We start from the raw sequence: 27,948 nt of genomic DNA, 5'->3' as shown, positions 1-27,948 counted from the left end.
CCCAGAGCAGACCCCAAAGCAATAGGCAGCCCCCCACATATAATGATGGTGAAGCAAGATGAAAACACTTACACAGACAGAAAGACAGGCTGAGCAAAGACGGGGCCCAAAAACTACCTAGATAGGAACGGATAGGAAGGCTGCTGTCTGCAATCTGCCAAAACCCTATCAGAGACAAAAGCCAACAAGCTGATATAAAAATGGCCCTGAAGCAACTAAGCTTCCAAAACTAAATCAGCACTCAGGTACTATCAGAAGACAGAGCTCACGGAACACTGCACACTCCAGCAGGGAGTGGCAGAATCCAAAAAGCAAGAAAAACAAAAACAAATCTTAAATGCAAAAAGGCAAAACAGAAAACTTAGCTTTAGGAGAGCAGGAACCAGACTGGTGTCCAAGAGTCCACAGAGAAATCACCCGCAGGGCAGAAAGGACGTAGGCTGCCTTAAATCCAGTCAGAGACTCCACTCAGCCAATCGTCTTCATTAGTCCCAGGTGCCTGATAATCAGGCTCACTACCTTCCTTCACTAGAATAGGGAGTTCACCAGGCCTCAGTGACGGAGGGGAAAATGAACTCACAACACCCATGTCTTGCATTCTGCCTCATCATATCTGCATTCTGCCCCATTATGTCTGCATTCTGCCCCATCATGTCTTGCATTCTGCCCACATCATGTCTTGCATTCTGCCCCCATCATGTCTTGCATTCTGCCCCCATCATGTCTGCATTCTGCCCCCATGTCTTGCATTCTGCCCCCATCATGTCTGCATTCTGCCCCCATGTCTTGCATTCTGCCCCATCATGTCTTGCATTCTGCCCCATGTCTTGCATTCTAACCCCATCATATCTGCATTCTGCCCCATTATGTCTGCATTCTGCCCCATCATGTCTTGCATTCTGCCCACATCATGTCTTGCATTCTGCCCCCATCATGTCTTGCATTCTGCCCCCATCATGTCTGCATTCTGCCCCCATGTCTTGCATTCTGCCCCCCATGTCTTGCATTCTGCCCCCATTTCTCCATATTTGCCCCTGTGTGTCTCCAGTCCTGCCCCCGGGTCTCCATTCTGCCAGGGAAACATATTGCCCCTTTCAATAATAAAATAAAATAAAAACTTTTTTCTTACCTGGCCTCGCTCCTGTGTTGAAGTTGGAGCTGCAGCTGTGTGAGGCTGAGCTGAAAAGACCTGTGGTGATGTCATCGTCATGTGATCAGGGGGCGGGGTGATCAATGGTGAAGGACTGTGGTAATGATGACGTCACCACAGGTCCTTCAGCTCTTCTGTAGCTTTGGATGTCGGCCGCTGTGGCAGCTCTGCTGATGTGTGCACTGCAGGCCCGGCTGCAGTGCACACTTGGGGCCCGACCGGCGACCGCAGCGCACACTTGGGGCCCGCCTGGCGCCCCATGACATGCAGCACTTGGGGCCCGATGACTGTAAGCACAGGAGCGGGGCCCCTGATCTGCAGAGCCCCCTTCTGTACTGCTGTTCATCGGGCCCCATTCAGCAGTAAGGGATGTCATGCCCTGATGGCGGCCCTGGGCAGGCGCCCCCTGGCTTGGGTGGCACCCCCGGCGATCGCACCCTCGTCCCCCCTAAAAACGGCCCTGATATAAAGTTCTCCTTGTAGTGTGGGTCTAGAAGTTTCACCAATCAGTATTACCTGTCACCCAAAATTTGGATAACGCGAGGGCCACGGGAAAGGCAGTGTAACATAAACTCAGCCATGTGTGCCAGACTGCTAACAGCCAAGACTTCTGTGTCCTCACCAAGAGGACGACTGACCATGCTTTCCTCCTCCTCCTTGTCCTCAGGCCATCCATGCTGAACTGACTGTATGAGTTGTGCTTGTAGTACCGTCTATAGTGCATGAAATTAGCGCCTGTTCTTCCTCCTCTTCCTTCTTGTCACCCAATCCACGTTGGGATAAGATGAGGCTGGGCTGTGTGTAATCACCCTGTATGGTTCCTTGTTTCATCTCATCATGCTCCACCAGCAATGCATCCTCCCTCAACATTCCCATCTCCAGTCCATCCTTAGAGGGAACCTGTCACCCCCCAGGGCATTTTTAACTAAAAGCCACCTTCAGCAGCACTAAGGCTGCAATCTGTGAAGGTGGCTCTTCTGTTCCTGACCCCCAGTAACGCTGAAATATTAACTTTTATAAATAGCTTCTCATACCTGTTATGTGTCCCATAGGTATGGTGTGTCCCCCTGTATCAGCCACCTCCCCGCCATCAATCATGTCTCTGCAGAGTCTAGACCGTACCTATGGGACACATTACAGGTATGAGGCGCTATTTATAAAAGTTAATAATTCGACGTTACTGGGGGTCAGAAACAGAAAAGCCGCCTTCACAGAATGCAGCCTTAGTGCTGCTGAAGGTGGCTCTTTTAGTCAAAAACACCCAGGGGGTGACAGGTTCCCTTTAATGCAGCAGCCAGGGTTGTCCATCTGGCTAGTCGGTACTCAGACGAGTCCACTCTTCGCAAGTCGTTACACTGGCTGCCCATTCATTATAGGATCCAATTCAAAGTACTTGCTCTCACCCACAAAGCTCTCCCCAGTGCGGCACCCCCTCAAATCTCTTCCCTCACTTCTGTTTATCAGCCTAGCCGATTGCTGCACTCTGCACCTCACGCTCCCGACTCAAAGACTTCTCCCGCACTACCACAATTAGTGTTGAGCTTTCCGATACCGCAAGTATCGGGTATCGGCCGATATTAGCTGTATCGGAATTCCGATACTGACTTCCGATACTTTTTTCATATCGGATACCGGAATCGGAAGTTCCCATAATGCTATCAGCCCGCTCGCTTTGATTCAGCCAATGGGAATCCTCAGAAGTGTGGGCACATCCTGTTAGGCATGTAGGCATGTTAACTATTGGCATGGCTGTGATTGGCTGCTGAAATTATGTCATGATGCACTATAAAAGCCACCGCCGCCGCCATTTCTGGTCACTCTGCTGTGAATTCAGTTAGGGACAGGCTGCTTTTGAAGACTGTGAGGGACAGTTAGAAATAGCGATTCTCAAAACAATATTGTGCTTTACCCAGGATACATAAACCACCACTATAGCTTTCTTTTCCCTAGCAGCAGTGTTCACAGCTGTCTGCAAGGGCTGTGTGAGTGCAGCTCACGCTGTGGAGTGGGTCCTTCAGCCATGTCTGGTTGTAGGCCGCCCAGCGTGCCACACTGCTGCCTCATACATATTTCATATTTTTCTTTTTGAGCTGCTTATTTTTAAAAAATTCTATCTAGTGTGCTTCTATCCGTATCCATATATGTTGGTTGCAAGCACTAGTAGTAGACAGCGGAGCCTTTCTGCAGCCTTTCAGTGCTAGTGCCCACTTAGCTGCACTGTTCACAGGTGTCTGAGAGGTCTCTGACTGTGTGAATGCAGCTCACGCTGAGTAGTGTGTCCTGCAGCTACGTCTGGTTGTAGGCCGCTCAGCGTGTCACTGCCTCACACATTTTTCTTTTATTGCAGCTCATTTTTTCTCCTATTAGTGTGCATCCATCCATATCCATATACGGTGGTTGCAAACACTCTAGGAGTAGGCAGCGGAGCCTTTCTGCAGCCTGTCATTGCTAGTGCCCACTTAGCTGCACTGTTCACGGCTGTCTGAGAGGTCTCTGACTGTGTGTGAGTGCAGCTCACGCTGAGTAGTGTGTCCTGCAGCTATGTCTGGTTGTAAGCCGCTCAGAGTGCGACACATTTTTTTGGAGCCTCATCTTTTGCATTGTAGGTTACCTGCCTGCATTGTAATACAGTAGCTCCAGAAAGTTGGTGATACTCTGACTTTCAAATCTTTGGTCACATCCTTTTAGTTTTTTTCCCCCCCAAAAAAACAACAAAGTTCACCAAACACTACATTTGAAAGTTGTGTAGGCCACATTAGCTCCCATTAAAGTGTAGTCGACACACACTTCATAAAATTAGTGTTTCTTATACCTGTAACCAGCTGTTCAGGAATAAGCACACTAAGGCCCCCCTTTGTACTTTTCTGCCTATCTTTCTCAGTCTAGCAAGATGAAGAAGGCAGGGAGTAAGGCACGTGGGCGTGGAGTTTCAGCAGGGAGAGGACGTGGGGATTCTGCAGGGAGAGGACGTGGAGATTCTGCAGGGAGAGGACTTGGTGATTCTGTGGCTGCTGTTGGCACCAGTGAGTCAGCATCCCCCAGTTTTAGCAGGCAACAGTCCTTTATGCGCAGCTTTGTAGGACCTCACCGTACCCCACTGCTGCGTTAGGAACAAATTGAAGCCGTTGTCGGATGGATGGCAGCTAACGCATCGACTTCAATTACTTCCACATCCTCTCAGGGCCAGAGCACCGTAGAGCAACCATCTGTCTCTTCACCACCTGCCAAAGTGCCCAGGCAGTCAGAGAGCCCTGGACAGGAGCCATCACAGTCTCTACTTCTGTACTCAGAATCTGTTGGTTAGGAAAGAGGGGGCCAGCCAAGCAGCATTCCAGAATGTGAAGAAGAGGGAGTATGCAGTGATGTGCAACTTCTTTGTCCCTCTGAATCTGAAGAGGCGGGTGGGCCAGTGCCTATGGTCAGCACACCTCAGTATGCATCAGATGATGATGAGACTCAATTACCACTTTCTGGTGCGTACGGTGCTGGCGAGACAACCCAGGAGAAGCAGGTATTTGAAGAGGGGAGTGTAGATGATGAGGTCCTTGACCCATCATGGCGTGAGGAACAGGAAGGTGGTGGGAGCAGCTCTGAGGAAGAGATTCCCCGAACGGCCAAAACTGGAGGGAGAGGGAGGGGGCAGACTTGGTTGCCTGTAGCCTCCACTTCGGCACCCGTTAGGAGCATTCCACTTTCAAAAGGCAAAACGGGTGCTCCCAAGACTTGCAGTGCGTGGTCCTTTTTTGACACAGTTGCAGATGACATTTGCTTTGTCAAATGCAAGCTGTGTCATCAGAGAGTCAAAAGAGGGAAAAATGTCAGCAACCTCAATACCATTAATATGTGGAAACATGTGCGGACCAAGCACGAGGTGGAGTTACACAGACACACTGAAGACGTAGGCCAACGTACAGCACCACCTACCACCTCTTCAGCTCGTGTTGGGGCCTCTTCCTCCAGCTTACAAACAGCTGGTTCGGCTTCCTCACAGGATCGCCAAGGAAGAACCTCTGGCACTGTTGTCCGGAGACAATGTGCGCCGGTCACACTTCAGCACAACTGAGTGGGCCTCTATGAAGGACATCTGCCTCGTTTTGCGTGCCTTCGATGATTCCACGCGGATGGCGAATGCAGATGATGCACTAGTCAGCATGACTGTCCCCCTTATCTGCCTGCTTCAAAAAACACTGCAAGCACTAAGGAATGAGGTTTTGGAAGAGGTGGAGGATGAGGAGTCCCAAATGCCATCTGCCTCTGGACAGTCTGCGCTACGTGCTTCCTCACAAAGGCCTAGGCAGGGGACACTTTGTGAGGAGGATGAGGAGGAGTCGATGGAGTGGAGGTACACAAAGCTAGTCAGTATGTACAGCGAGGGTGGGGTGGTGCAGAGCAGGCAGAGATCACGCCTCAAGCAGGGGACAGCGGTTCTTTGGCAGTTGGGAGTCTGCAGCACATGGATGACTTCATGCTGCAGTGCCTGAGAAACGACCGCCGCATCGCCCACATTCTCTACACGGCTGATTATTGGGTGTACACCCTCCTAGATCCTCGCTACCGGGACAACTTGCAAACCCTCATACCAACGTTGAACCAGGAGCGTAAACTGCGGGAGTACCAAGACACACCGGTGCAGTCCATCATGTTTTCCATTCCACCCTACAGCAGTGGTGCTAGTGCTTTACAAAGCACCTCTATGCGTCGAGCCAGTGGAGGAAACTCGGCACAAAGATGGAGCAGAGGCAGCGCCTCAGCACAAGGCAAGACCACTATGGCCCAAATGTGGCAAAGTTTTGTGTGTCCGCCACAATTGTCTACACCATCACTGACGGCTCCAGTCAGCAGGAGGCAACGTTTCCGTCAGATGGTGACAGACTACATGCCTTGCCCTGTGACTGTACTCCCAGATGGCTCTTCCCCCTTCAAGTTTTGGGTCTGTAAGCTGGATACATGGCCAGAGCTTAGTCAGTATGCATTAGAGGTGCTGGCTTGCCCTGCTGCCAGTGTATTATCGGAACGCGTCTTTAGTGCCACAGGTGGTGTACTAACAGACCGTCGCACGCGACTTTCTTCCGATAACGTCGACCAGCTTACTTTTCTGAAAATGAACAAGGCCTGGATCTCCCCAGAATTTGCCAGTCCTCTTCCCGACTAAATAATTGGTTGGCAACTGTATCCAGGTCTCCTCTTGTGTTCATGCTTCTACCACCTGAACTATAATCCCTGGGCTTCAACACAGCCAGTTGTCGCTCAGATGTGTCGTCCGCACAGATTGAAACACTCGCTCCTGTGTTAGTGGGGTTCAGTAATGCCAGCTGCTCCCCTGCTGTGTGGATGGCAAAGTCTCCTGCTCCATCCACATTCAAACTACTACTGATTTTTAACACTGCTCCACTTAGGCCTCTGGCTCCACTGTCTCTAGTATTTCCCCTGGCCTCCAACCCTGCCAGTGACAGCTCTGAAGTGGCGTCTGCACAATCCACACTTGTTCCTGTGTTACTTGGCCTCAGTCACATCAGTTGATCCCCTGATGTGTGTCCGTCAAGGTCTCCTGCTCTGTCCACATTCCCATTACTAGAAGTGTGAATGAGGACAGAGCAGGAGAGGAGACCTTGCCGGACACACATCAGGGAATCAACTGACGGGACTGAGGCCAAGTAACACAGGAACAAGTGTGGATTGTGCTGATGCCACTTCAGAGCTGTCACTGACGGGGTTGGAGGCCAGGGGAAATACTAGAGACAGTGGAGCCAGAGGCCTAAGTGGAGCACGATTACAATCAGTAGTAGTCTACAACCTCTATAAAACGTGCTGCAAGTTGGCCTCAGCAAACTCCATGCCTCATCCTGGGCTCCAACAACTCCAGTTGGTGTTCAGAAGTGCCGTCTTAACAGAGAAACACACAATAGCTCCTGTGTTAGTGGGGTTCAGTAAGTGTGGATTGTGCAGACAACACAGCAGAGCAGCAACTGGTGTGGTTGGAGGCCAGGGGAAATACTAGGGACAGTAGAGCCAGAGGCCAAAGTGGAGCACGGTTACAATCAGTAGTTGTGTACAACCAATATAAAACTCGCTAGAAGTTGGCCTCAGCCTGCTGCATGATTGACCCCTGGGCTTCAACATCGCATGTTGCTGCTCAGAAGTGTGTTTGCCACGGGTACTCCCTCCTGCCCAGCTGGGATCCAGCACCATCAGCTGTTTCTCGGCAGAGCCTTTGGCCTAGGTGCCTCCTTCTTGGTATCCGAGTTCCAGCAATGTCTGCTGGTCCTTGGTAGTGCTTTTTAGCACAGGTAACTCCTGCATAGTAACCGTCTTCCAGCACCGTCAGCTGGTCCACGGTTGTGCCATTGGCTCTTGTTCATTCTGCTGCCCCTCCGGGTTCCAGCACCGTCAGCTGGTTCTCGGCAGTGTCTTTGGCACGAGTACTCCCTCCTGTTCAGCCTGGTTACAGCACGCCTGCAGTTTCCGGGTAGTGTCAACGTCACTTTGCCACTGATACGTTGTCCTGTCGTGTTGCGGTCGGGTTAGCCGAGTCTATGGTGCCTGCAGTTTCAGTGCTTCCTATGTGGACTGCGGGCTCTGGTAACAAAGGCTGGTTCCATAGTGCCAATAGGAAAAGCACCCCTTGTAGGACTGTGGGTTTCGGTAACTGCGGCCTGCTCGCGGACGCCACACTTTGTTAATCATGGGTACATTCTGCTACCCATCCGGGTTCCAGCAACGTCAGCTGGTTCCTGGCAGAGCCTTTGGCCTAGGTGCCTCCTTGTCGGTATCCGAGTTCCACCAACGTCTGCTGGTCCTTGGTAGTGCTTTGGAGCACAGGTACCTCCTGCTTAGTAACCGTGTTCCAGCACCGTCAGCTGGTCCATGGTTTTGTCATTGGCTCTTGTTCATTCTGCTGCCCCTCCGGGTTCCAGCACCGTCAGCTGGTTCTCGGCAGTGTCTTTTGCACGGGTACTCCCTCCTGCCCAGTCTGGTTACAGCACGCCTGCTGTTTCCGGGTAGTGTCAACATCACTTTGCCACTGATACGTTGTCCTGTCGTGTTGCGGTCGGGTTAGCCGAGTCTATGGTGCCTGCAGTTTCAGTGCTTCCTATGTGGACTGCGGGTTCTGGTAACAAAGGCTAGTTCCATAGTGCCAATAGGAAAAGCACCCCCTGTAGGACTGTGGGTTTCGGTAACTGCGGCCTGCTCGCGGTCGCGACACTTTCTTAATCATGGATACCTTCTGCTACCCATCCGGGTTCCAGCAACGTCAGATGGTTCCCGGCAGAGCCTTTGGCCTAGGTGCCTCCTTGTCAGTATCCGAGTTCCACCAACGTCTGCTGGTCCCTGGTAGTGCTTTGGAGCACAGGTACCTCCTGCTTAGTAACCGTGTTCCAGCACCGTCAGCTGTTCCACGGTTGTCCCATTGGCTCTTGTTCCTTCTGCTGCCCCTCCGGGTTCCAGCACCGTCAGCTGGTCCTCGCTAGTTTCATTTGCTCTTGCAGCGTCTGCCACCCATCCGGGTTCTTGCACCGTCAGCTGGCTCTCGGCAGTGCCTTTGGTCTTGGTGCCTCATTGTCAGTATCCGAGTTCCACCAACGTCTGCTGGTCCTTGGTAGTGCTTTGGAGCACAGGTACCTCCTCCTTAGTAACCGTGTTCCAGCATCGTCAGCTGGTCCACGGTTGTGCCATTGGCTCTTGTTCATTCTGCTGCCACTCCAGGTTCCAGTACCATCAGCTGGTTCTCGCCAGTTGTTCAGCCTTCTTGTAACTTCTGAAAAAGTATTTCAAAGTTCAAGCTTGTGGAAATGGTTTTTGATTCTCACTCTGAATCTCCCTGACAATGACCCTGAAGATGACAACCCTGAAGACCACACAGAAGAATACCTAAAAGATGACCCTGAAGAAGATGACCAAGAGGACAAAGAACAGGAAGACAACCACCAAGATGCAGAACAACAAGAGACAGAAGACCAAGAAGCATAAAAACCAAAAGTAGAAGAACATTAAGCATAAGAATAAAAATCTGAGCAAATGAGATTATCAAATTTATAAGCAGAAGAAGACTAAGCAGTGTATGGGGGTGAGTCCGTTCCTCCTCGTGGTGCCCCTGGAAAAGGCCTGCTGCTGCAGGCCAAACTGAACGTGGACAAATCCTGCTGTAAATCTTTTGTGACAGGCTGAACGGAAGGTGTAATCTTCAAACTTTTATAGATAACAACTACAGGAATGCCTAGCACAAATAAGAATATGATGAAGAAGAATAGGAAGAAGATGAAGAAGTAGAATATGAAGAAGAATAAAAGAAGAAGAAGAAGAAGTAGAATATGAAGAAGAATAGAAGAAGAAGAAGAAGATACTGCTACTGAAGATGATGAAGGAGAAAGTGTGGGAGAAGTAAAAAAGAAGGTGAAGAGCATGGAAGTAGTGAAACATACATATCTGACAAAAAATTAAAGACTTTAACATAGTCAATATCTTTGTAACTACGAACGTCTTTAAAAAAAAAAAAAATTCCTGCTATTCCATTAGATTGGGCTATGGCTTTAATGTCTCCTACACCTCCCACAATACATTCTACATTATTATTAGTTGTTTTTCTTCATGAAGAATTAACCGACAGGGAAAGAAAGGGTTTTTTTTTAATTCCGATATTTCTGTTCCATTGACTTGAATGGGACTTCCGGGATCGGAATCGGCGATACCCGATACTTTTTTTAGATCGGCCGATCCATTCCGATATGATATTTTTCAGTATCGGGTGGTATCGCTCAACACTAACCACAATCCTATGGAATGCTCTACCCCAAGAAATTAGGACCAGCCACAACTTGCACAATGTTAGGCGCTCTCTCAAAACACGTTTGTTCAGAGCAGTCTATCACGTTCCCTAATAAAAGTCATTTTATGTGTGTGTGTAGCCCATTCACTATCTCTATCTACCCCTCACTCCCATCATTGTAAATACATCATTGTAAATACACACCTGTACTTTGTATATCCCCCACCTCATTGTAGATTGTAAGCTCTCAGGAGCAGGGTCCTTTTATTTTGCTTTAATTATTGTATTAGTGTTAACGTTGTTACTTATGACTGTATTGTTTGAAACTGTTAAACCGTACAGTGCTGTGGAATATGTTGTCGCTATATAAATAACGATTATTATTATTAGAACACAGAGAAGCAGGATGGTGACTAGGGATGAGCGAGTATACTCGTGAGGATTCAGTACTCGGCGAGTAATGCGGTACTCACGTTACTCGAATCCTCGCAAGTATTTCACTACTCGCCTCGCAATATTCGCAACAGCCCGCACAGTCCCCGCACAGCCCTGCACAGTCCTGCACAGCACGGCACAGTCCCCGCACAGCCCAGCACGGCCCACCACAGTCCCACACAGCCCAGCACAGTCCCGCACAGTCCCCGCACAGCCCTGCACAGTCCTGCACAGCACGGCACAGTCCCTGCTCAGTCCCCGCACAGCCCAGAACGGCCCACCACAGTCCCACACAGCCCAGCACAGTCCCGCACAGTACCTTCAAAGCCCTGCACAGTCCCGCACACCACGGCACAGTCTTCGCACAGGCCAGCACAGTCCCGCACAGCCCGGCACAGTCTTCGCACAGGCCAGCACAGTCCCGCACAGCCCGGCCCAGTCCCCGCACAGGCCGGCACAGTCCCGCATAGCCTGGCACAGTTTTCGCACAGTCCCCGCCCAGTCCATCAAGTCCCCGCCCATTAATCGCATTTCCCATAGACTTACATTGGACTCGATACTGGTTGCGAGTACCCGAGTATTAGGAGGTACTCGTAACGAGTACAGCGAGTCCGAATACTACAGTACTCGCTCATCCCTAATGGTGCCGCTAATATTTTGCAGTTGCTTTTCCTTGAAATCAGACACCCAATATGCGTGCCTCATGGCATTTCTATATATATAGACACAGTGCACTGAGGAAATCCTCGCCTTTCCTGCTGTATCCAGCTGCAAGATGGATCTTGACATGGAGAGCTTCTATGATAATCTGGATTTACAATTGAAATTGACTGCTACCTTTGCTTTTGCTTGTCAAGAAGAAAAAAGAAGACAAAGACGTCATTGAGCCTACCACTCTTTGTACACTGAGCTGCGTGCAAACCCTCAGAAGTTTTTTGACTACACGAGGATGTGTGCATGGAGTTTCGATGAGTTGCTGCAGCGTGTCCGAGGATCCATCACCAGGCATGACACACAACTCCGGCAAGCAATTCCTGCTGAGGAATGTCTGTTGGTGACCCTAAGGTACGTAATTGTGAAAAACAAACACATGTTCATCGCATTATTGTGAGAAATCCTATGTATTAATTTTTTTTTCTATTTTCTGTTTGCCAGATTCCTGGCTACCGGAGAGACCTTATTATCTCTCCATTTCCAGTTCCAGATTGGAGTGTCCACCCTTTCTGGGATTGTTGGAGACAACTGCAGGGCTTTGTGTGACATTCTGCATCAAGAATTCCTCCCCAAACCCACAATTGATCTCTGGCTGGAAAATGCTGAGAAATTCAAGGACGTTTATGATTTTCCTAACTGTGTGGGGGCTGTGGACGGCAAACACATTCGGATTATGAAACCTGCTAGAAGTGGAACAGAGTATTCCTCCGCCACTGTAAAAAATATAGTCCCTAGTCTCACTTTATGGCAAAAGCTGCGTGGGAACTTTGTCACACAGCAATGCCAAAAGTGAGACTACGGACTATTTTTTTACAGTGGCGGAGGAATACAGTGAGGAAGGATACCTACCTCCTGTCATTGGATTCCTGCAGCCCCTAGAGGATGGTCGCATCAACTGATGCTGCTGTTCTCCACGGGAGATCGGCGTGGGACCCTCGTGGATTTCTGCGGATCAGGGAGTATATGGCTTGTTTGTTATTTTCTAATTTTTTATAGATGACACTGGCTTCGGGGATCAAAGTGACAAGTGATTGTGAGTATGTACTCTATGTTATATGTGCTGTATGCCTATGTATGTATTGTATGAATGTATTGTATGCAGTATGTTTGTTGTATGTCCGTATCATGTTGTATGTATGTAGTATGTACTATGTATGCATGTTGTATGAATGTAGTATATATGAAGCATGTATGTAGTATGTATGTTGTATGAATGTAGTATATATGTAGTATGTATGTAGTATATATGTATGTTGTATGAATGTAGTATATATGTAGCATGTATGTAGTATGTATGTATGTTGTATGAATGTAGTATACATGTAGTATGTATGTAGTATATATGTATGTTGTATGAATGTAGCATATATGAAGCATGTATGTAGTATATATGTATGTTGTATGAATGTAGTATATATGTAGCATGTATGTAGCATGTAGTATGCATGTTGTATGAATGTAGTATATATGTAGCATGTATGTAGTATGTAGTATGTATGTATGTTGTATGAATGTAGTATATATGTAGCATGTATGTAGTATGTATGTATGTAAGTTGTATGAATGTAGTATATATTTAGCATGTATGTAGTATGTAGTATGTATGTTGTATGAATGTAGTATATAATGTAGCATGTATGTAGTATGTAGTATGAATGTATGTTGTATGAATGCAGTATATATGTAGTATGTATGTAGTATATATGTATGTTGTATGAATGTGGTATATATGTAGCATGTATGTAGTATGTATGTATGTTGTATGAATGTAGTATATATGTAGCATGTATGTAGTATGTATGTTGCATGAATGTAGTATATATGTAGCATGCATGTAGTATGTATGTATGTTGTATGAATGTAGCATATATGAAGCATGTATGTAGTATATATGTATGTTGTATGAATGTAGTATATATGTAGCATGTATGTAGCATGTAGTATGCATGTTGTATGAATGTAGTATATATGTAGCATGTATGTAGTATGTAGTATGTATGTATGTATGTTGTATGAATGTAGTATATATGTAGCATGTATGTAGTATGTATGTATGTTGTATGAATGTAGTATATATGTAGTATGTATGTAGTATATATGTATGTTGTATGAATGTGGTATATATGCAGCATGTATGTAGTATGTATGTATGTTGTATGAATGTAGTATATATGTAGCATGTATGTAGTATGTATGTATGTAAGTTGTATGAATGTAGTATATATTTAGCATGTATGTAGTATGTAGTATGTATGTTGCATGAATGTAGTATATATGTAGTATGTATGTAGTATATATGTATGTTGTATGAATGTGGTATATATGTAGCATGTATGTAGTATGTATGTATGTTGTATGAATGTAGTATATATGTAGCATGTATGTAGTATGTATGTTGTATGAATGTAGTATATATGTAGCATGTATATAGTATGTTTGTATGTTGTATGAATGTAGTATATATGTAGCATGTACGTAGTATGTATGTATGTTGTATGAATGTAGTATATATGCAGTATGTATGTAGTATATGTGTAAGTTGTATGAATGTAGTATATATGTAGCATGTATGTAGTATGTATGTTGTATGAATGTAGTATATATGTAGCATGTATGTAGTATGTATGTTGTATGAATGTAGTATATATGTAGCATGTATGTAGTAAGTAGTATGTATGTATGTTGTATGAATGTAGTATATATGTAGCATGTATGTAGTATGTATGTATGTTGTATGAATATAGTATATATGTAGCATGTATGTAGTATGTATGTATGTTGTATGAATGTAATATACATGTAGTATGTATGTTAGTGACAAGTGATTGTGAGTATGTACGCTATGTTATATGTGCTGTATGTCTATGTATGTATTGTATGAATGTATTGTATGCAGTATGTTTGTTGTATGTCTGTTGCATGTTGTATGTATGTAGTATGTATGTAGTATGTACTATGTATGCATGTTGTATGAATGTAGTATATATGAAGCATGTATGTAGTATGTAGTATGTATGTATGTTGTATGAATGTAGTATATATGTAGTATGTATGTAGTATATATGTATGTTGTATGAATGTAGTATATATGTAGCATGTATGTAGTGTGAGGTGCCAAGGGGAGAGGTAATAGAAAACAGGTATATTTCTCCCCGTTTCATTTCATATGTCTCCCTGTACTGATGATGAAGCCAGTTTATTTCACTGTAATCCAGTCCTGGTTTCCTTAGTGATCAGCATGGAAAGGACTGGTAGTTCCCCCTCCACTTATTCAATCCAGGTTTTGGTTTCCTGACTGGTCCAGCTGATATAATCAGGAGGAGCTGGGATCTCTCAGTCTATCTCATCTGCTGAGCTGGGAGCTGACACAGTAAGATTACATGGACTTGTTTGCTGTTATATAGGTTTATTTTGTAGTTAGCCTGCTAATGTTAGTTAGTGGCCAGACGGCCTTAGATGTTTTATTTCATGTTTAGCATGTGTAACATTGAATAACAAGTGTGCACAATAAATATGCCGTGTCCATATTCATGTGGAACTTGCTAGTCTGCTAAAGTGACTTCATAGCCACACGCTTGTGCCAAAGCAAAGATCCCAGCTGAGCTATCTATTCCCCACAGTAGTATGTATCTTTGTTGTATGAATGTAGTATATATGTATGTTGTATGAATATGGTATATATGTAGCATGTATGTAGTATGTATGTATGTTGTATGAATGTAGTATATATGTAGCATGTATGTAGTATGTATGTTGTATGAATGTAGTATATATGTAGCATGTATGTAGTATGTATGTATGTTGTATGAATGTAGTATATATGTAGCATGTACGTAGTATGTATGTATGTATGTTGTATGAATGTAGTATATATGTAGTATGTATGTAGTATATGTGTATGTTGTATGAATGTAGTATATATGTAGCATGTATGTAGTATGTGTGTTGTATGAATGTAGTATATATGTAGCACGTATGTAGTATGTAGTATGTATGTATGTTGCATGAATGTAGTATATATGTAGCATGTTTGTAGTATGTATGTATGTTGTATGCATGTAGTATACACTCACTGGCCACTTTATTAGGTACACCATGCTAGTAACGGGTTGGACCCCCTTTTGCCTTCAGAACTGCCTCAATTCTTCGTGGCAGAGATTCAACAAGGTGCTGGAAGCATTCCTCAGAGATTTTGGACCATATTGACATGATGGCATCACACAGTTGGCGCAGATTTGTTGGCTGCACATCCCTGATGCGAATCTCCCGTTCCACCACATCCCAAAGATGCTCTATTGGATTGAGATCTGGTGACTGAGGAGGCCATTTGAGTACAGTAAACTCATTGTCATGTTCAAGAAACCAATCTGAGATGATTCGAGCTTTATGACATGGCGCATTATCCTGCTGAAAGTAGCCATCAGATGTTGGGTACATTGTGGTCATAAAGGGATGGACATGGTCAGCAACAATACTCAGGTAGGCTGTGGCGTTGCAACGATGCTCAATTGGTACCAAGGGGCCCAAAGAGTGCCCAGAAAAAATTCCCCACACCATGACACCACCACCACCAGCCTGAACCGTTGATACAAGGCAGGATGGATCCCTGCTTTCATGTTGTTTACGCCAAATTCTGACCCTACCATCCGAATGTCGCAGCAGAAATCGAGACTCATCAGACCAGGCAACGTTTTTCCAATCTTCTACTGTCCAATTTCGATGAGCTTGTGCAAATTGTAGCCTCAGTTTCCTGTTCTTAGCTGAGAGGAGTGGTACCCAGTGTGGTCTTCTGCTGCTGTAGCCCATCTGCCTCAAAGTTCGACGCACTGTGCGTTCAGAGATGCTCTTCTGCCTACCTTGGTTGTAACGGGTGGCAATTTGAGTCACTGTTGCCTTTCTATCAGCTCGAACCAGTATGCCCATTCTCCTCTGACCTCTGGCATCAACAAGGCATTTCCGGCCACAGAACTGCCGCTCACTGGATTTTTTTTCTTTTTCGGACCATTCTCTGTAAACCCTAGAGATGGTTGTGCGTGAAAATCCCAGTAGATCAGCAGTTTCTGAAATACTCAGACCAGCCCTTCTGGCACCAACAATCATGCCACGTTCAAAGGCACTCAAATCACCTTTCTTCCCCATACTGATGCTCGGTTTGAACTGCAGGAGATTGTCTTGACCATGTCTACATGCCTAAATGCACTGAGTTGCCGCCATGTGATTGGCTGATTAGAAATTAAGTCTTAACACACAGTTGGACAGGTGTACCTAATAAAGTGGCCAGTGAGTGTATATGTAGCATGTATGTAGTATGTAGTATGCATGTTGTATGAATGTAGTATATATGTAGCATGTATGTAGTATGTAGTATGTATGTATGTTGTATGAATATATTATATATATAGCATGTATGTATGTTGTATGAATGTAGTATATATGTAGCATGTATGTAGTATGTATGTATGTTTATGAATGTAGTATATATGTAGTATATATGTATGTTGTATGAATGTGGTATATATGTGGCATGTATGTAGTATGTATGTATGTTGTATGAATGTAGTATATATGTAGCATGTATGTAGTATGTATGTATGTCGTATGAATGTAGTATATATATAGCATGTATGTAGTATATATGTATGTTGTATGAATGTAGTATATATATAGCATGTATGTAGTATGTATGTATGTTGTATGAATGTAGTATATATGTAGCATGTACGTAGTATGTATGTATGTTGTATGAATGTAGTATATATGTAGTATGTATGTAGTATGTATGTAGTATGTTTTTTTTTTTATTTTTTACATTCAACACATTAGCCGGATGATGGGACTACTACTGTCCCATCATTGGCTAATGTGTCAATCACTGTCATTGTAGTAGGCTTCGCCCGATGGGACTTGTAGTCCCATCGGACGATGCCTGCACACACACAAGACCCCCGTCAGGCCTGCACAGACCACCGGCAGCCGGCACAGACCACCAACAGCTGGCACAGGCCCCCGAGAGGCCCATACAGACCACCAGCAGCCGGCACAGGCTCCCGGCAGCCGGCACAGGCCCCCGACAGGCCTGTACAGACCCCCGAGAGGCCCGTACAGACCACCTGCAGCCGGAACAGGCCCCCAGCAGCCAGCACAGACCACGACAGCCGGCACAGACCACGACAGCCGGCACAGGCCCTCAAGAAGCCCGTACAGACCACCGGCAGCCGGCACAGGCCCCCGACAGGCCTGTACAGACCCCCGAGAGGCCCGTACAGACCACCAGCAGCCGGCACTGGCCCCCAACAGTCGGCACAGACCCCCGAGAGGCACGTATAGACCACCGGCAGCCGGCACAGGCCCCCGACAGTCGGCACAGACCCCCGAGAGGCCCGTACAGACCACCGGCAGCCGGCACAGGCCCCCGACAGTCGGCACAGACCCCCGAGGGGCCCGCATAGACCCCACTCGCACACACAGACACGCACAGTGTCCACTCACGCACCGCTCACACTCTTCCCCCCTCCCGAACAGGATGTACAAGGCAAGAAAGGGTTTTTTTTAATTCCGATATTTCTGTCCCATTGACTTGAATGGGACTTCCGGTATCGGAATCGGCGATACTGATACTTTTTGGGGTATCGGGCCTATCCAATCCGATCTGATATTTCTGAATATTGGATGGTATCGCTCAACACTAGTCATGAATCATTCACTCATAAACTTTAATCATCATCCACATGGTCAACATTTCCCTTTTACAATGGACGCCCAGGGCCATGGACCTGGTCACAGCTGCTGTGACATCTCCCATTGAAACCAACGGGCCCAGTACCGAGTACCCCACCAGCCCTGGCGGGCGATCCAACTTGGCGGAAATACATAACAGGACAGGTTGTCCGGGCTTTTCACATAATCTCAGTGCATATCTAGGCTGCAGAATGCTGACAATAAGTAGTTTACCTTCTGTGGCTAGTCTGCATGGTTTCCAAGATATCATCTCTTGCTTCTAAGATAAACGTCCATGGGTGTGTGTTCTGGCATTGAAATGAGAACTGGTCGTTTCCTCTTCCCTCACTAGTTTGACTTTCCATAGATCACTGTTCAGCGTGTGTCTGGGGGAGGAGCAGCTGGGTTGTCTGCTCGCAGCCAATCACAGCCATGCCATTAGTTAACATGGCTACATGCCTAACAGGATGTGCCCACACTTCTTAGGATTCCTCATTGGCTGAATCAAATCACACTGGCTCATAGCATTATGGCAACTTCCAATTCCGGTATTTGATATGCAAAAAGTATCGGTACTCGGTATCGGAATTCCGATACCGCGAATATCGGCTGATACCCAATATTTGCAGTATCGGAATTCCGATACCGAGTACCGATATTTTTTCAATATCGGATACCGGAATCAGAAGTTCCCATAATGCAATGAGCCACTGTTGTGGCTGTGATTGGCTGCTGAAATGATGTCATCATGATGCGTGGTCTGTGCCGACTGTGGGGGGTCTGTACAGGCCTGCCGGGGGTCTGTGCTGGCTGCCGGGTGTCTGTACGGGCTGCTGGGGGTCTGTACGGGCCTGCCGGGGGCCTGTGCCAGCTGCCGGGGGTCTGTACGGGCCTGCTGGGGGCCTGTGCCGGCTGTCGGGGGTCTATACGGGCCTGCTGGGGGACTGTGCCGGCTGCCGGGGGTCTGTACGGGCCTGCAGGGGGCCTGTGCCGGCTGTCGGGGGTCTGTACGGGCCTGTGCCGGCTTTCGGGGGTCTTTACGGGTCTGCCGGGGGCCTGTGCCGGCTGCTGGGGGTCTGTGCGGGCCTGCCGGGGGTCTTGTGCGTGTGTGCAGGCATCGTCCGATGGGACTACAAGTCCCATCGGGCGATGCCTGCTACAATGACAGTGATTGACACATTAGCCAATGATGGGACAGTAGTAGTCCCATCATCCGGCTAATGTGTTGAATGTAAAAAAAAAAAATACTACATACATACTACATATATACAACATTCATACAACATACATACATACTACATACTACATACATACTTCATATACAGTATACTACATTCATACAACATACATACATACTACATACATACTACATTCATACATACATACTACATACTACATACTACATACATACTACATATATACTACATTCATTCAACATACATACATACTACATATATACTACATTCATACAACATACATACATACATACTACATACATCTATACTACATTCATACAACATACATACATGCTACATACATATATACTACATTCATACAACATACATACATGCTACATACTTAATACATACATACAACATACATAAACATGCTGCAGACATACAACATACATACAACATACACAATACATACAACAAACATACTACATACAATACATTCATACAATACATACATACTACATACATACTACATACATACTACATACATACTACATACATACTACATACAATACATTCCTACATTCATACAATACATACATATAGACATACAGTACATATAACATAGAGTACATACTCACCATCACTTGTCACTTTGATCCCCGAAGCCAGTGTCAACTATGAAAAAAACAAACAAGCAATATACTCCCTGATCCGCAGAAATCCACGAGTGTCACATGACGATGTGCTGCACTGCATCTAAGAGAGGTTACTATGGTTCACTGGTCTCACTTTATGGCAAAAGCTGCGTGGGAACTTTCTCACACAGCAATGCCAATAGTGAGACTAGGGACTATTTTTTACAGTGGCGGAGGAATACAGTGAGGAAGGATACCTACCTCCCGTCATTGGATTCCTGGAGCCCCTAGAGAGCGGTCACATCAGCTGATGCTGCTGTTCTCCACAGGAGATCGGCGTGGGACACTCGTGGATTTCTGCGGATCAGGGAGTGTATCGGTTGTTTGTTATTTTCATATTTTTTCACAGATGACACTGGCTTCGGAGATCAAAGTGACAAGTGATGGTATGTACTCTATGTTGTATGTACTGTATGTCCGTATGTATTGTATGAATGTATTGTATGTAGCATGTATGTAGTATGTATGTTTTCTGTCTGTAGCATGTTGTATGTATGTAGTATTTGTGTATGTTGTACGAATGTAGTATATATGTAGCATGTATGTAGTATGTAGTGTGCATGTACACTCACTGGCCATTTTATTAGGTACACCATGCTAGTAACGGGTTGGACCCCCTTTTGCCTTCAGAACTGCCTCAATTCTTCGTGGCAGAGATTCAACAAGGTGCTGGAAGCATTCCTCAGAGATTTTGGACCATATTGACATGATGGCATCACACAGTTGGCGCAGATTTGTCGGCTGCACATCCCTGATGCGAATCTCCCGTACCACCACATCCCAAAGATGCTCTATTGGATTGAGATCTGGTGACTGAGGAGGCCATTTGAGTACAGTGAACTCATTGTCATGTTCAAGAAACCAATCTGAGATGATTCGAGCTTTATGACATGGCGCATTATCCTGCTGAAAGTAGCCATCAGATGTTGGGTACATTGTGGTCATAAAGGGATGGACATGGTCAGCAACAATACTCAGGTAGGCTGTGGCGTTGCAACGATGCTCAATTGGTACCAAGGGGCCCAAAGAGTGCCAAGAAAAAATTCCCCACACCATGACACCACCACCACCAGCCTGAACCGTTGATACAAGGCAGGATGGATCCATGCTTTCATGTTGTTTACGCCAAATTCTGACCCTACCATCCGAATGTCGCAGCAGAAATCGAGACTCATCAGACCAGGCAACGTTTTTCCAATCTTCTACTGTCCAATTTCGATGAGCTTGTGCAAATTGTAGCCTCAGTTTCCTGTTCTTAGCTGAGAGGAGTGGTACCCAGTGTGGTCTTCTGCTGCTGTAGCCCACCTGCCTCAAAGTTCGACGCACTGTGCGTTCAGAGATGCTCTTCTGCCTACCTTGGTTGTAACGGGTGGCAATTTGAGTCACTGTTGCCTTTCTATCAGCTCGAACCAGTCTGCCCATTCTCCTCTGACCTCTGGCATCAACAAGGCATTTCCAGCCACAGAACTGCCGCTCACTGGATTTTTTTTCTTTTTCGGACCATTCTCTGTAAACCCTAGAGATGGTTGTGCGTGAAAATCCCAGTAGATCAGCAGTTTCTGAAATACTCAGACCAGCCCTTCTGGCACCAACAATCATGCCACGTTCAAAGGCACTCAAATCACCTTTCTTCCCCATACTGATGCTCGGTTTGAACTGCAGGAGATTGTCTTGACCATGTCTACATGCCTAAATGCACTGAGTTGCCGCCATGTGATTGGAAGATTAGAAATTAAGTCTTAACACACAGTTGGACAGGTGTACCTAATAAAGTGGCCAGTGAGTGTATGTATGTTGTATGAATGTAGTATATATGAAGTATGTATGTAGTATGTAGTATGTATGTTGTATGAATGTAGTATATATGAAGTATGTATGTAGTATGTATGTATGCTGTATGAATGTTGTGTATATGTGGTAAGTATGTAGTATGTATGTATGTTGTATGAATGTAGTATGTATGTATGCTGTATGAATGTAGTATATATGAATTATGTATGTAGTATGTAGTATTTATGTATGTTGTATGAATTTTGTATATATGTAGTATGTATGTAGTATGTATGTATGTTGAATGAATGTAGTATATATGTAGTATGTATGTAGCATGTATGTATGCTGTATCAATGTAGTATGTATGTAGTATGTATGTATGTTGTATGAATGTTGTATATATGAAGTATGTATGTATTTTTTTTTTACATTCAACACATTAGCCAGATGATGGGACTACTACTGTCCCATCATTGGCTAATGTGTCAATCACTGTCATTGTAGCAGGCATAGCCCGATGGGACTTGTAGTCCCATCGGACGATGCCTGCACACAGACACAAAGATCCCCGGCAGCCGGCACAGACCCCCGGCAGGCCCGCACAGACCCCCGGCAGCCGGCACAGACCCCCGACAGGCTCGTACAGACCCCTGGCAGTCCGCACAGACCCCCGGCAGCCGGCACAGACCCCCATCAGGCCCGCACAGACCCCCAGCAGCCGGCACAGACCCCTGGCCAGCCCGCACAGACCCCCGGCAGCCGGCACCGACCCCCGGCAGGCCCGTACAGATCCCGCGGCACTCCGCACAGACCCCCGGCAGCCCGGCATAGACCCCCGGCAGCCGGCACAGACCCCCGGTAGGCCCGCACAGACCCCCGGCAGTCCGCACAGACCCCCGGCAGGCCCGTACAGACCCCCGGCAGGCCCGTACAGACCCCTGGCAAGCCCGTACAGACCCCCGGCAGGCCTGTACAGACCCCCGGCAAGCCTGCACAGACCCCGCCTGCACACACAGACAGGCACAGTGTCCGCCCACACAACGCCCACACTCTTCCCCCCTCCCGATCAGGATGTGCAAGTACAGAAAGGGTTTTTTTTTATTCCGACATTTCTGTCCCATTGACTTGAATGGGACTTCCGCTATCGGAATCGGCGATACCCGATACTTTTTGGGTATCGGCCGATCCAATCCAATCCGATATTTCTCAATATCGGACGTTATCGCTCAACACTACTCAACACTAATAACGAGATTGTTATAATAATAAAATAATATCTCCAGAAGTCAATAAAAATCTTTAAAATGAGGCAGACAGGTGTGTGGACACTTTTTTTGAGAACAAGGACCACTGGTAGAAGGGGGGGGGAAGGGAGAGGATGTTTCCACTCACGGACAAAGATGGCGTCACCTTGCAGTAAAATGGTGGGAAAAGGCCTCAAATTTCATAAATGTCTCTTGTTAACGTTCAGAGCACAAATGAGGGGTAACAGAATGTTCCTCTGGGTGACGATGAAACAATCCCTCCGAGGGTTGTTGAGGATGGAGGAGCCATGCATACAGCAGGGGGAGCCACACATACCAGGACAGGGATGAGGGGACAATGCATACCCAGCTTATACTCGAGTCAATAAGCTTACCCATTTTTCCGTGGCAAAGTTAGGTGCCTCAGCTTATACTCGGGTAGGCTTATACTCGAGTATATACAGTGTATAGAATTTATTTATCCACATCTCGTTCTTTGGCTCCATATAGATATCTGGCCCTTTAATTGGTTTATTTATCCCATTTGTCCTATGGGCATGCCTGGATCCGACCTCGCATGGGAATTCACGATGTGCTACTGTGTGTTCATAAGCGATCCCCGTTGCCTAGCAGTGGTGGATTCCTTGCGTCCCACGAGCGCAGGAGGAAGTCTCTTATGTGGTGCAGTCGCATTCACGCATGCGCCGATAACGGACTACACGTCACTAATAAGCAGCACATCTGATTGGTCCGTCTGTAGTACATATACTAGCCCTGAAATAACTTTAGACCACCTCACCTGATGTAGACATGGCGAAATGCACGTAGGGGCGGCAGGTCAGGGTCCATTCACTCTCTAATTATGTAGGTATTAGCCCATGTATTCGTACAATATATTCTTTCTTCTTGCGCAGCAGGCACTTTAACTTTCATATATTGGATTCATTACTAGTCTCCATCTCACATGAGAATGCATTATGCTGCTATGAAAATTTTGAGCTCACAATAGATCCTTCTGTTTACACTGCATTTGCACTTTACCTTCATGTCGCTATGAAGATTTTGAGCTCACAATACACTGCTTTTTAACATTGCATTTGCCTTCATGCTGCTGCTAGACCTTTTGCACAAGTATTAACTATTTGATGAAATTTGACTCTTTTTTTTGCTTGGCTATACCCTCTTATTATAACCCCATATATTGTCCTGCTTTTTGGTAGTGTTACTTTGTTTAATGATTTTTTAATATTTATTTATACTAATAAAAAAAAACGTTTTTAATGGTTGAATATACTTTCTGACACTCTCATTGACTTAATACCTTTGGTGGGGCCTTTCTGTGTTAATCATAATGTAAAGGTTGGCTGAAATATTAAAACCATCCATGATTACATATTTTACCTATGCTGTTTCGTGGAGATATTCTTGGTATCACCTCTGTTATTTGAACCTGCACACTGCCTCTGTGCCCATCATTTAAGAGATCATCCAGAGCTGGCTGCTCCAGTAGGTCTGTCAAAGTCCTGAAAACATAAATATGCAAAGAAATAATACATGATAAATAATATATAGAGTTATAAAAACTAGAGTTCTAAATTGTCTTTTGGTAAATACATTAATTCTCGATTAAATAATGCCAGAATATCTTTTATTAGAACGTGTTCTATTGTTATTGCTAGTAAATATATGCAGTACATATAAATGGCTGAAATAAGTATTGCGCACGTATGTATATATATATTTCTAAAGGTGCTATAGACATGAAATTCTCACACAACCCATCCAATCCACACAGGCAAATAAATCAAATAAAAAAAAATACACATGAACTGCACCTCCAAAAATCATACACTGATCTAATGCCGCTAGACAAAAATTTCTGTGTGGACTACCATAAGCTAAATGCATGTACTGTACGAAATTCCTACCCTCTGCCCCGGATTGAGGAGTCTCTGACCGCATTGGGGATGCTTGATGCTGGATCTCGCCAGTGGCTACTGGCAAGTGCCCATGTCGTAAAAGGATTGGGCAAAGACGGCCTTTATACTGCCCATGGGTCTCTTTGAGTTTAACAGAATGCCGTTCAGTCTGGCCAATGCCCCTGGGACGTTTCAACATCTGATGGAGAGGTGTCTAGGTGATCTGAACTTTGAGGCCACACTCATCTATCTGGATGACATCATCGTGTACGCCGCCTCATTTGAAGACAATCTGCGGAGACTGGAGCAAGGGTTGAGCCGTTTACAAAAGTATGGGCTAAAAGTGAAACCCCAAAAATGTCATTTGTTCCGGACTCAGAGTGAGTATCTTGGTCATGTCATTTCCACCAAGGGAAGAAGCCATCACAGGAGAAGATTAAATTGATCAGGGACTGGTCAACCCCAGAGAGTGCAAAAGATGTACAAGCTTTCCTGGGATTGACAGGATGCTACCGTCGCTTCGTGAAGAATTTTGCCCGGGTGGTACAACCGATACTTGAACTCCTGAAGGGGGTATCCCCAAATGCCAAGCGTCGATCCATCCATTGGGAGGAGAGGCAGACAAAGGTGTTTTGTGAGTTGAAAAAAGCACTGACCAAAGCTCAGGTACTGGCTTATGCGGACTTCTCTATAGCGTTCATTCTACACACTAACGGAAGCTTGCACGGGCTTGAGGCTATGTTGTCGCAGGTGCAGGACGGAAGAGAAAGTGTGATCGCTTATGCTAGCCATTCCCTTCACGATTCTGAACGCAATATGGGCAACTATAGCTCCTTCAAGCTGGAGTTGCTGGCGTTGGTGTGGTCCATGACAGAGATTTGCAGAATAACTGTCCGGCTCGGAGGTGCTAGTGTGCACTGATAATAATCCATTAGCGCATCTGGAGAATGCCAAGCTAGGGGCCTTGGAACAGCATTGGGTGGCCCGAATGGTGAAGTTCCGGTACAGAATGACCTATAGAAGGGGAACAGAGAACACGCACGCTGATGCCTTGTTCAGAGCAAGATATGCACCACCTGGAAAGAGCAGAGATGAGTTGCTAGAGGAAGAGAAGGTGCCCCGGTTCCAAAGGACAGCTAGGATAGTGTCGGCCATACTGGTCCATATACAGACTCCCCATCATAAAGGCATATTTGGAAGATTTCGAGATGAGTGGGTTGAATTGCAGGAAGAACGTGAGCTTGCTCTGTTCAGACACTGGGTGACGTTGAAGAAGCTGCCTAGCCTAGAACAGCGGAGTGCTCTGACTCAAGAAGCATTGAAGATGCTTCATCAGTGGGAGCACCTCCAGATGAGAGACGGGCTGTTAGACCTGAAGGTTCAACTTCAGAGGGAACTTGGGGCTTCCTGGCAGGTGGTGATTCAAGAGACAGTGCGGTCTGCTGTGACCACTGAAGCTCACGAAAAAGGGGTTCACTTCAGACTTGAAAAAACATTCCAGTGGCTTCAGCAGTTCATTTACCACCCACAGCTAAGAGCGGCAGTCGAAGAAGCTTGTAGACTCTGTCGGGCCTGTGTGGCCAAGTCCCTGAAACAAAAAGCTCCTACTCAAACGATAGTAACTTCATCGGCCCATCGACTATTCATAGACCGTCGGCTATTTAACCATCGGGCCAGCTCACCCACGATATGACCACTGCGTGATGGTAGATCATTTCACGAAATTTGTGGTGGTGACGCCAACCCGAGATCAGATGGCTGAGTCCGCTGGGTATACTATCTGTAAACACTTCATTCTTTTGTATGGATGCCCACAGCGCATTCATTCAGACCAAGGAGCTCGTTTCTTGGGAAGAGTGATTGATGAGTTACAGCGGATCTATCAGTTTGACCGATCACACACCACACCATCCTCAGGGAAACGAGGACAGTGAGCAATTTAACCGTACTCTGACTCAGATGCTGAGGACCCTAGAAGATGATAGAAAAGCTATGTGGCCGGGATATGTCTCTGAGCTCGTGTGGATCTACAACAATCAAGTCCATCAAACCACAGGTTACACACCCTACTTCTTATTGCTTGGCCGAACAGGAAAGGAAGTCACAGAGCTGGATCCAGGAGAAGACTACCCATGGATGGGGGTGTCTACCTGGTTCCAAGAACATTGTCATTGTCTAAAAACCATACCTCAGTTAGTTCAGACACGACTTCGGGAACTGGAGCACCCTGGGAAGCTTCCTCTACGGGGGACAGATCTTCAGGTTGGTGATCGGGTGTTAGTAAGGGAGAAACGTCCTCGTGACAAGTTGGAAAATCGATGGGAGAGTAGGCCGTTCAGAGTGAAGCGTCTGGTCAGTATGGAAGGACCTGTGTACGAGGTTTATCCAGAAGGGCAAGAGAATGCGCCCACCAGAGTGGTCCACAGGAGTATGCTCCAGCCATGCCACTCCGAAGACCCAATACAGAAAGAAGAAACCCCTGAAGTTCCTGAAGAAGTGTCTCCTGTGGCCGTGGAGGATGAAGAAGAAGAAAGTTTTGAGCAGCCATCCACAAATTTGTCTGCAGAGCGGAATCCTGAGACCCCAGAAAAAAATGCTATGACGGGTGCAGATTCAGCTTTACCTCTACAGGCAGACTCCACTATTCCTCCCAATCTGCGTCGCTCTGAACGAACAACAGCTGGACAACTATGGACGGCTGGACAACTATTTATGCATCAAATGGCCAAGTCCTCCAAAAAATATAACATAGTCGTCATGGGAGATTTCAACTATCCAGACATTTGTTGGGAATCTCTCGCAGGCAAAACTAATAGGTCAAGGAAATTCTTATCCTCTCTTGCTGACAACTTTATCTTCCAAAAGGTAGGGGAGAAAACAAGGGGATCTGCTACCTTGGATCTAATCCTTATATACAGGGAGGAAATGGTTGAGGAAGTAAAAGTGGCTGGGAGCCTAGGAGGTAGCGACCATGCTATTTTAGAATTTTGATAACTAGAGGAGCAAGACCTGTGAAGACTCAGACGTCAAGGTTAGATTTCAGAAAGGCAGATTTAAGGGATTCAGAAAGAGAATTGGAGGTATCCAATGGCTGGATAGCCTTAAAGACAAAAATGTCCAGGAAGGATGGGAAATCTTGAAAAATGAAATTCTCAAAGCCCAGTTGTTAATAATTCCGAAAATAGGGAAGAATAGGAAGCATTTAAGGAAACCAGGATGGATGAACACAGAACTTAAGCATATGCTAAAAAGGAAGAAAGAAATGTTTATAAAATGGAAAGAGGGAGGCATGGCTAAAGAATATACTTCTGTCTGCAGAACCTGCAGGGGACGAATCAGATTATCTAAAGCTGGCAATG

Source organism: Dendrobates tinctorius, unplaced genomic scaffold (assembly GCF_039654945.1).
Source record: "Dendrobates tinctorius isolate UK_male_01 unplaced genomic scaffold, ASM3965494v1 ptg000094l, whole genome shotgun sequence".
NCBI classification, from domain to species: Eukaryota; Metazoa; Chordata; class Amphibia; order Anura; family Dendrobatidae; genus Dendrobates; species Dendrobates tinctorius.
The sequence above is the reverse complement of the archived record's forward strand: the minus strand, read 5'-3'. Positions refer to the sequence as shown.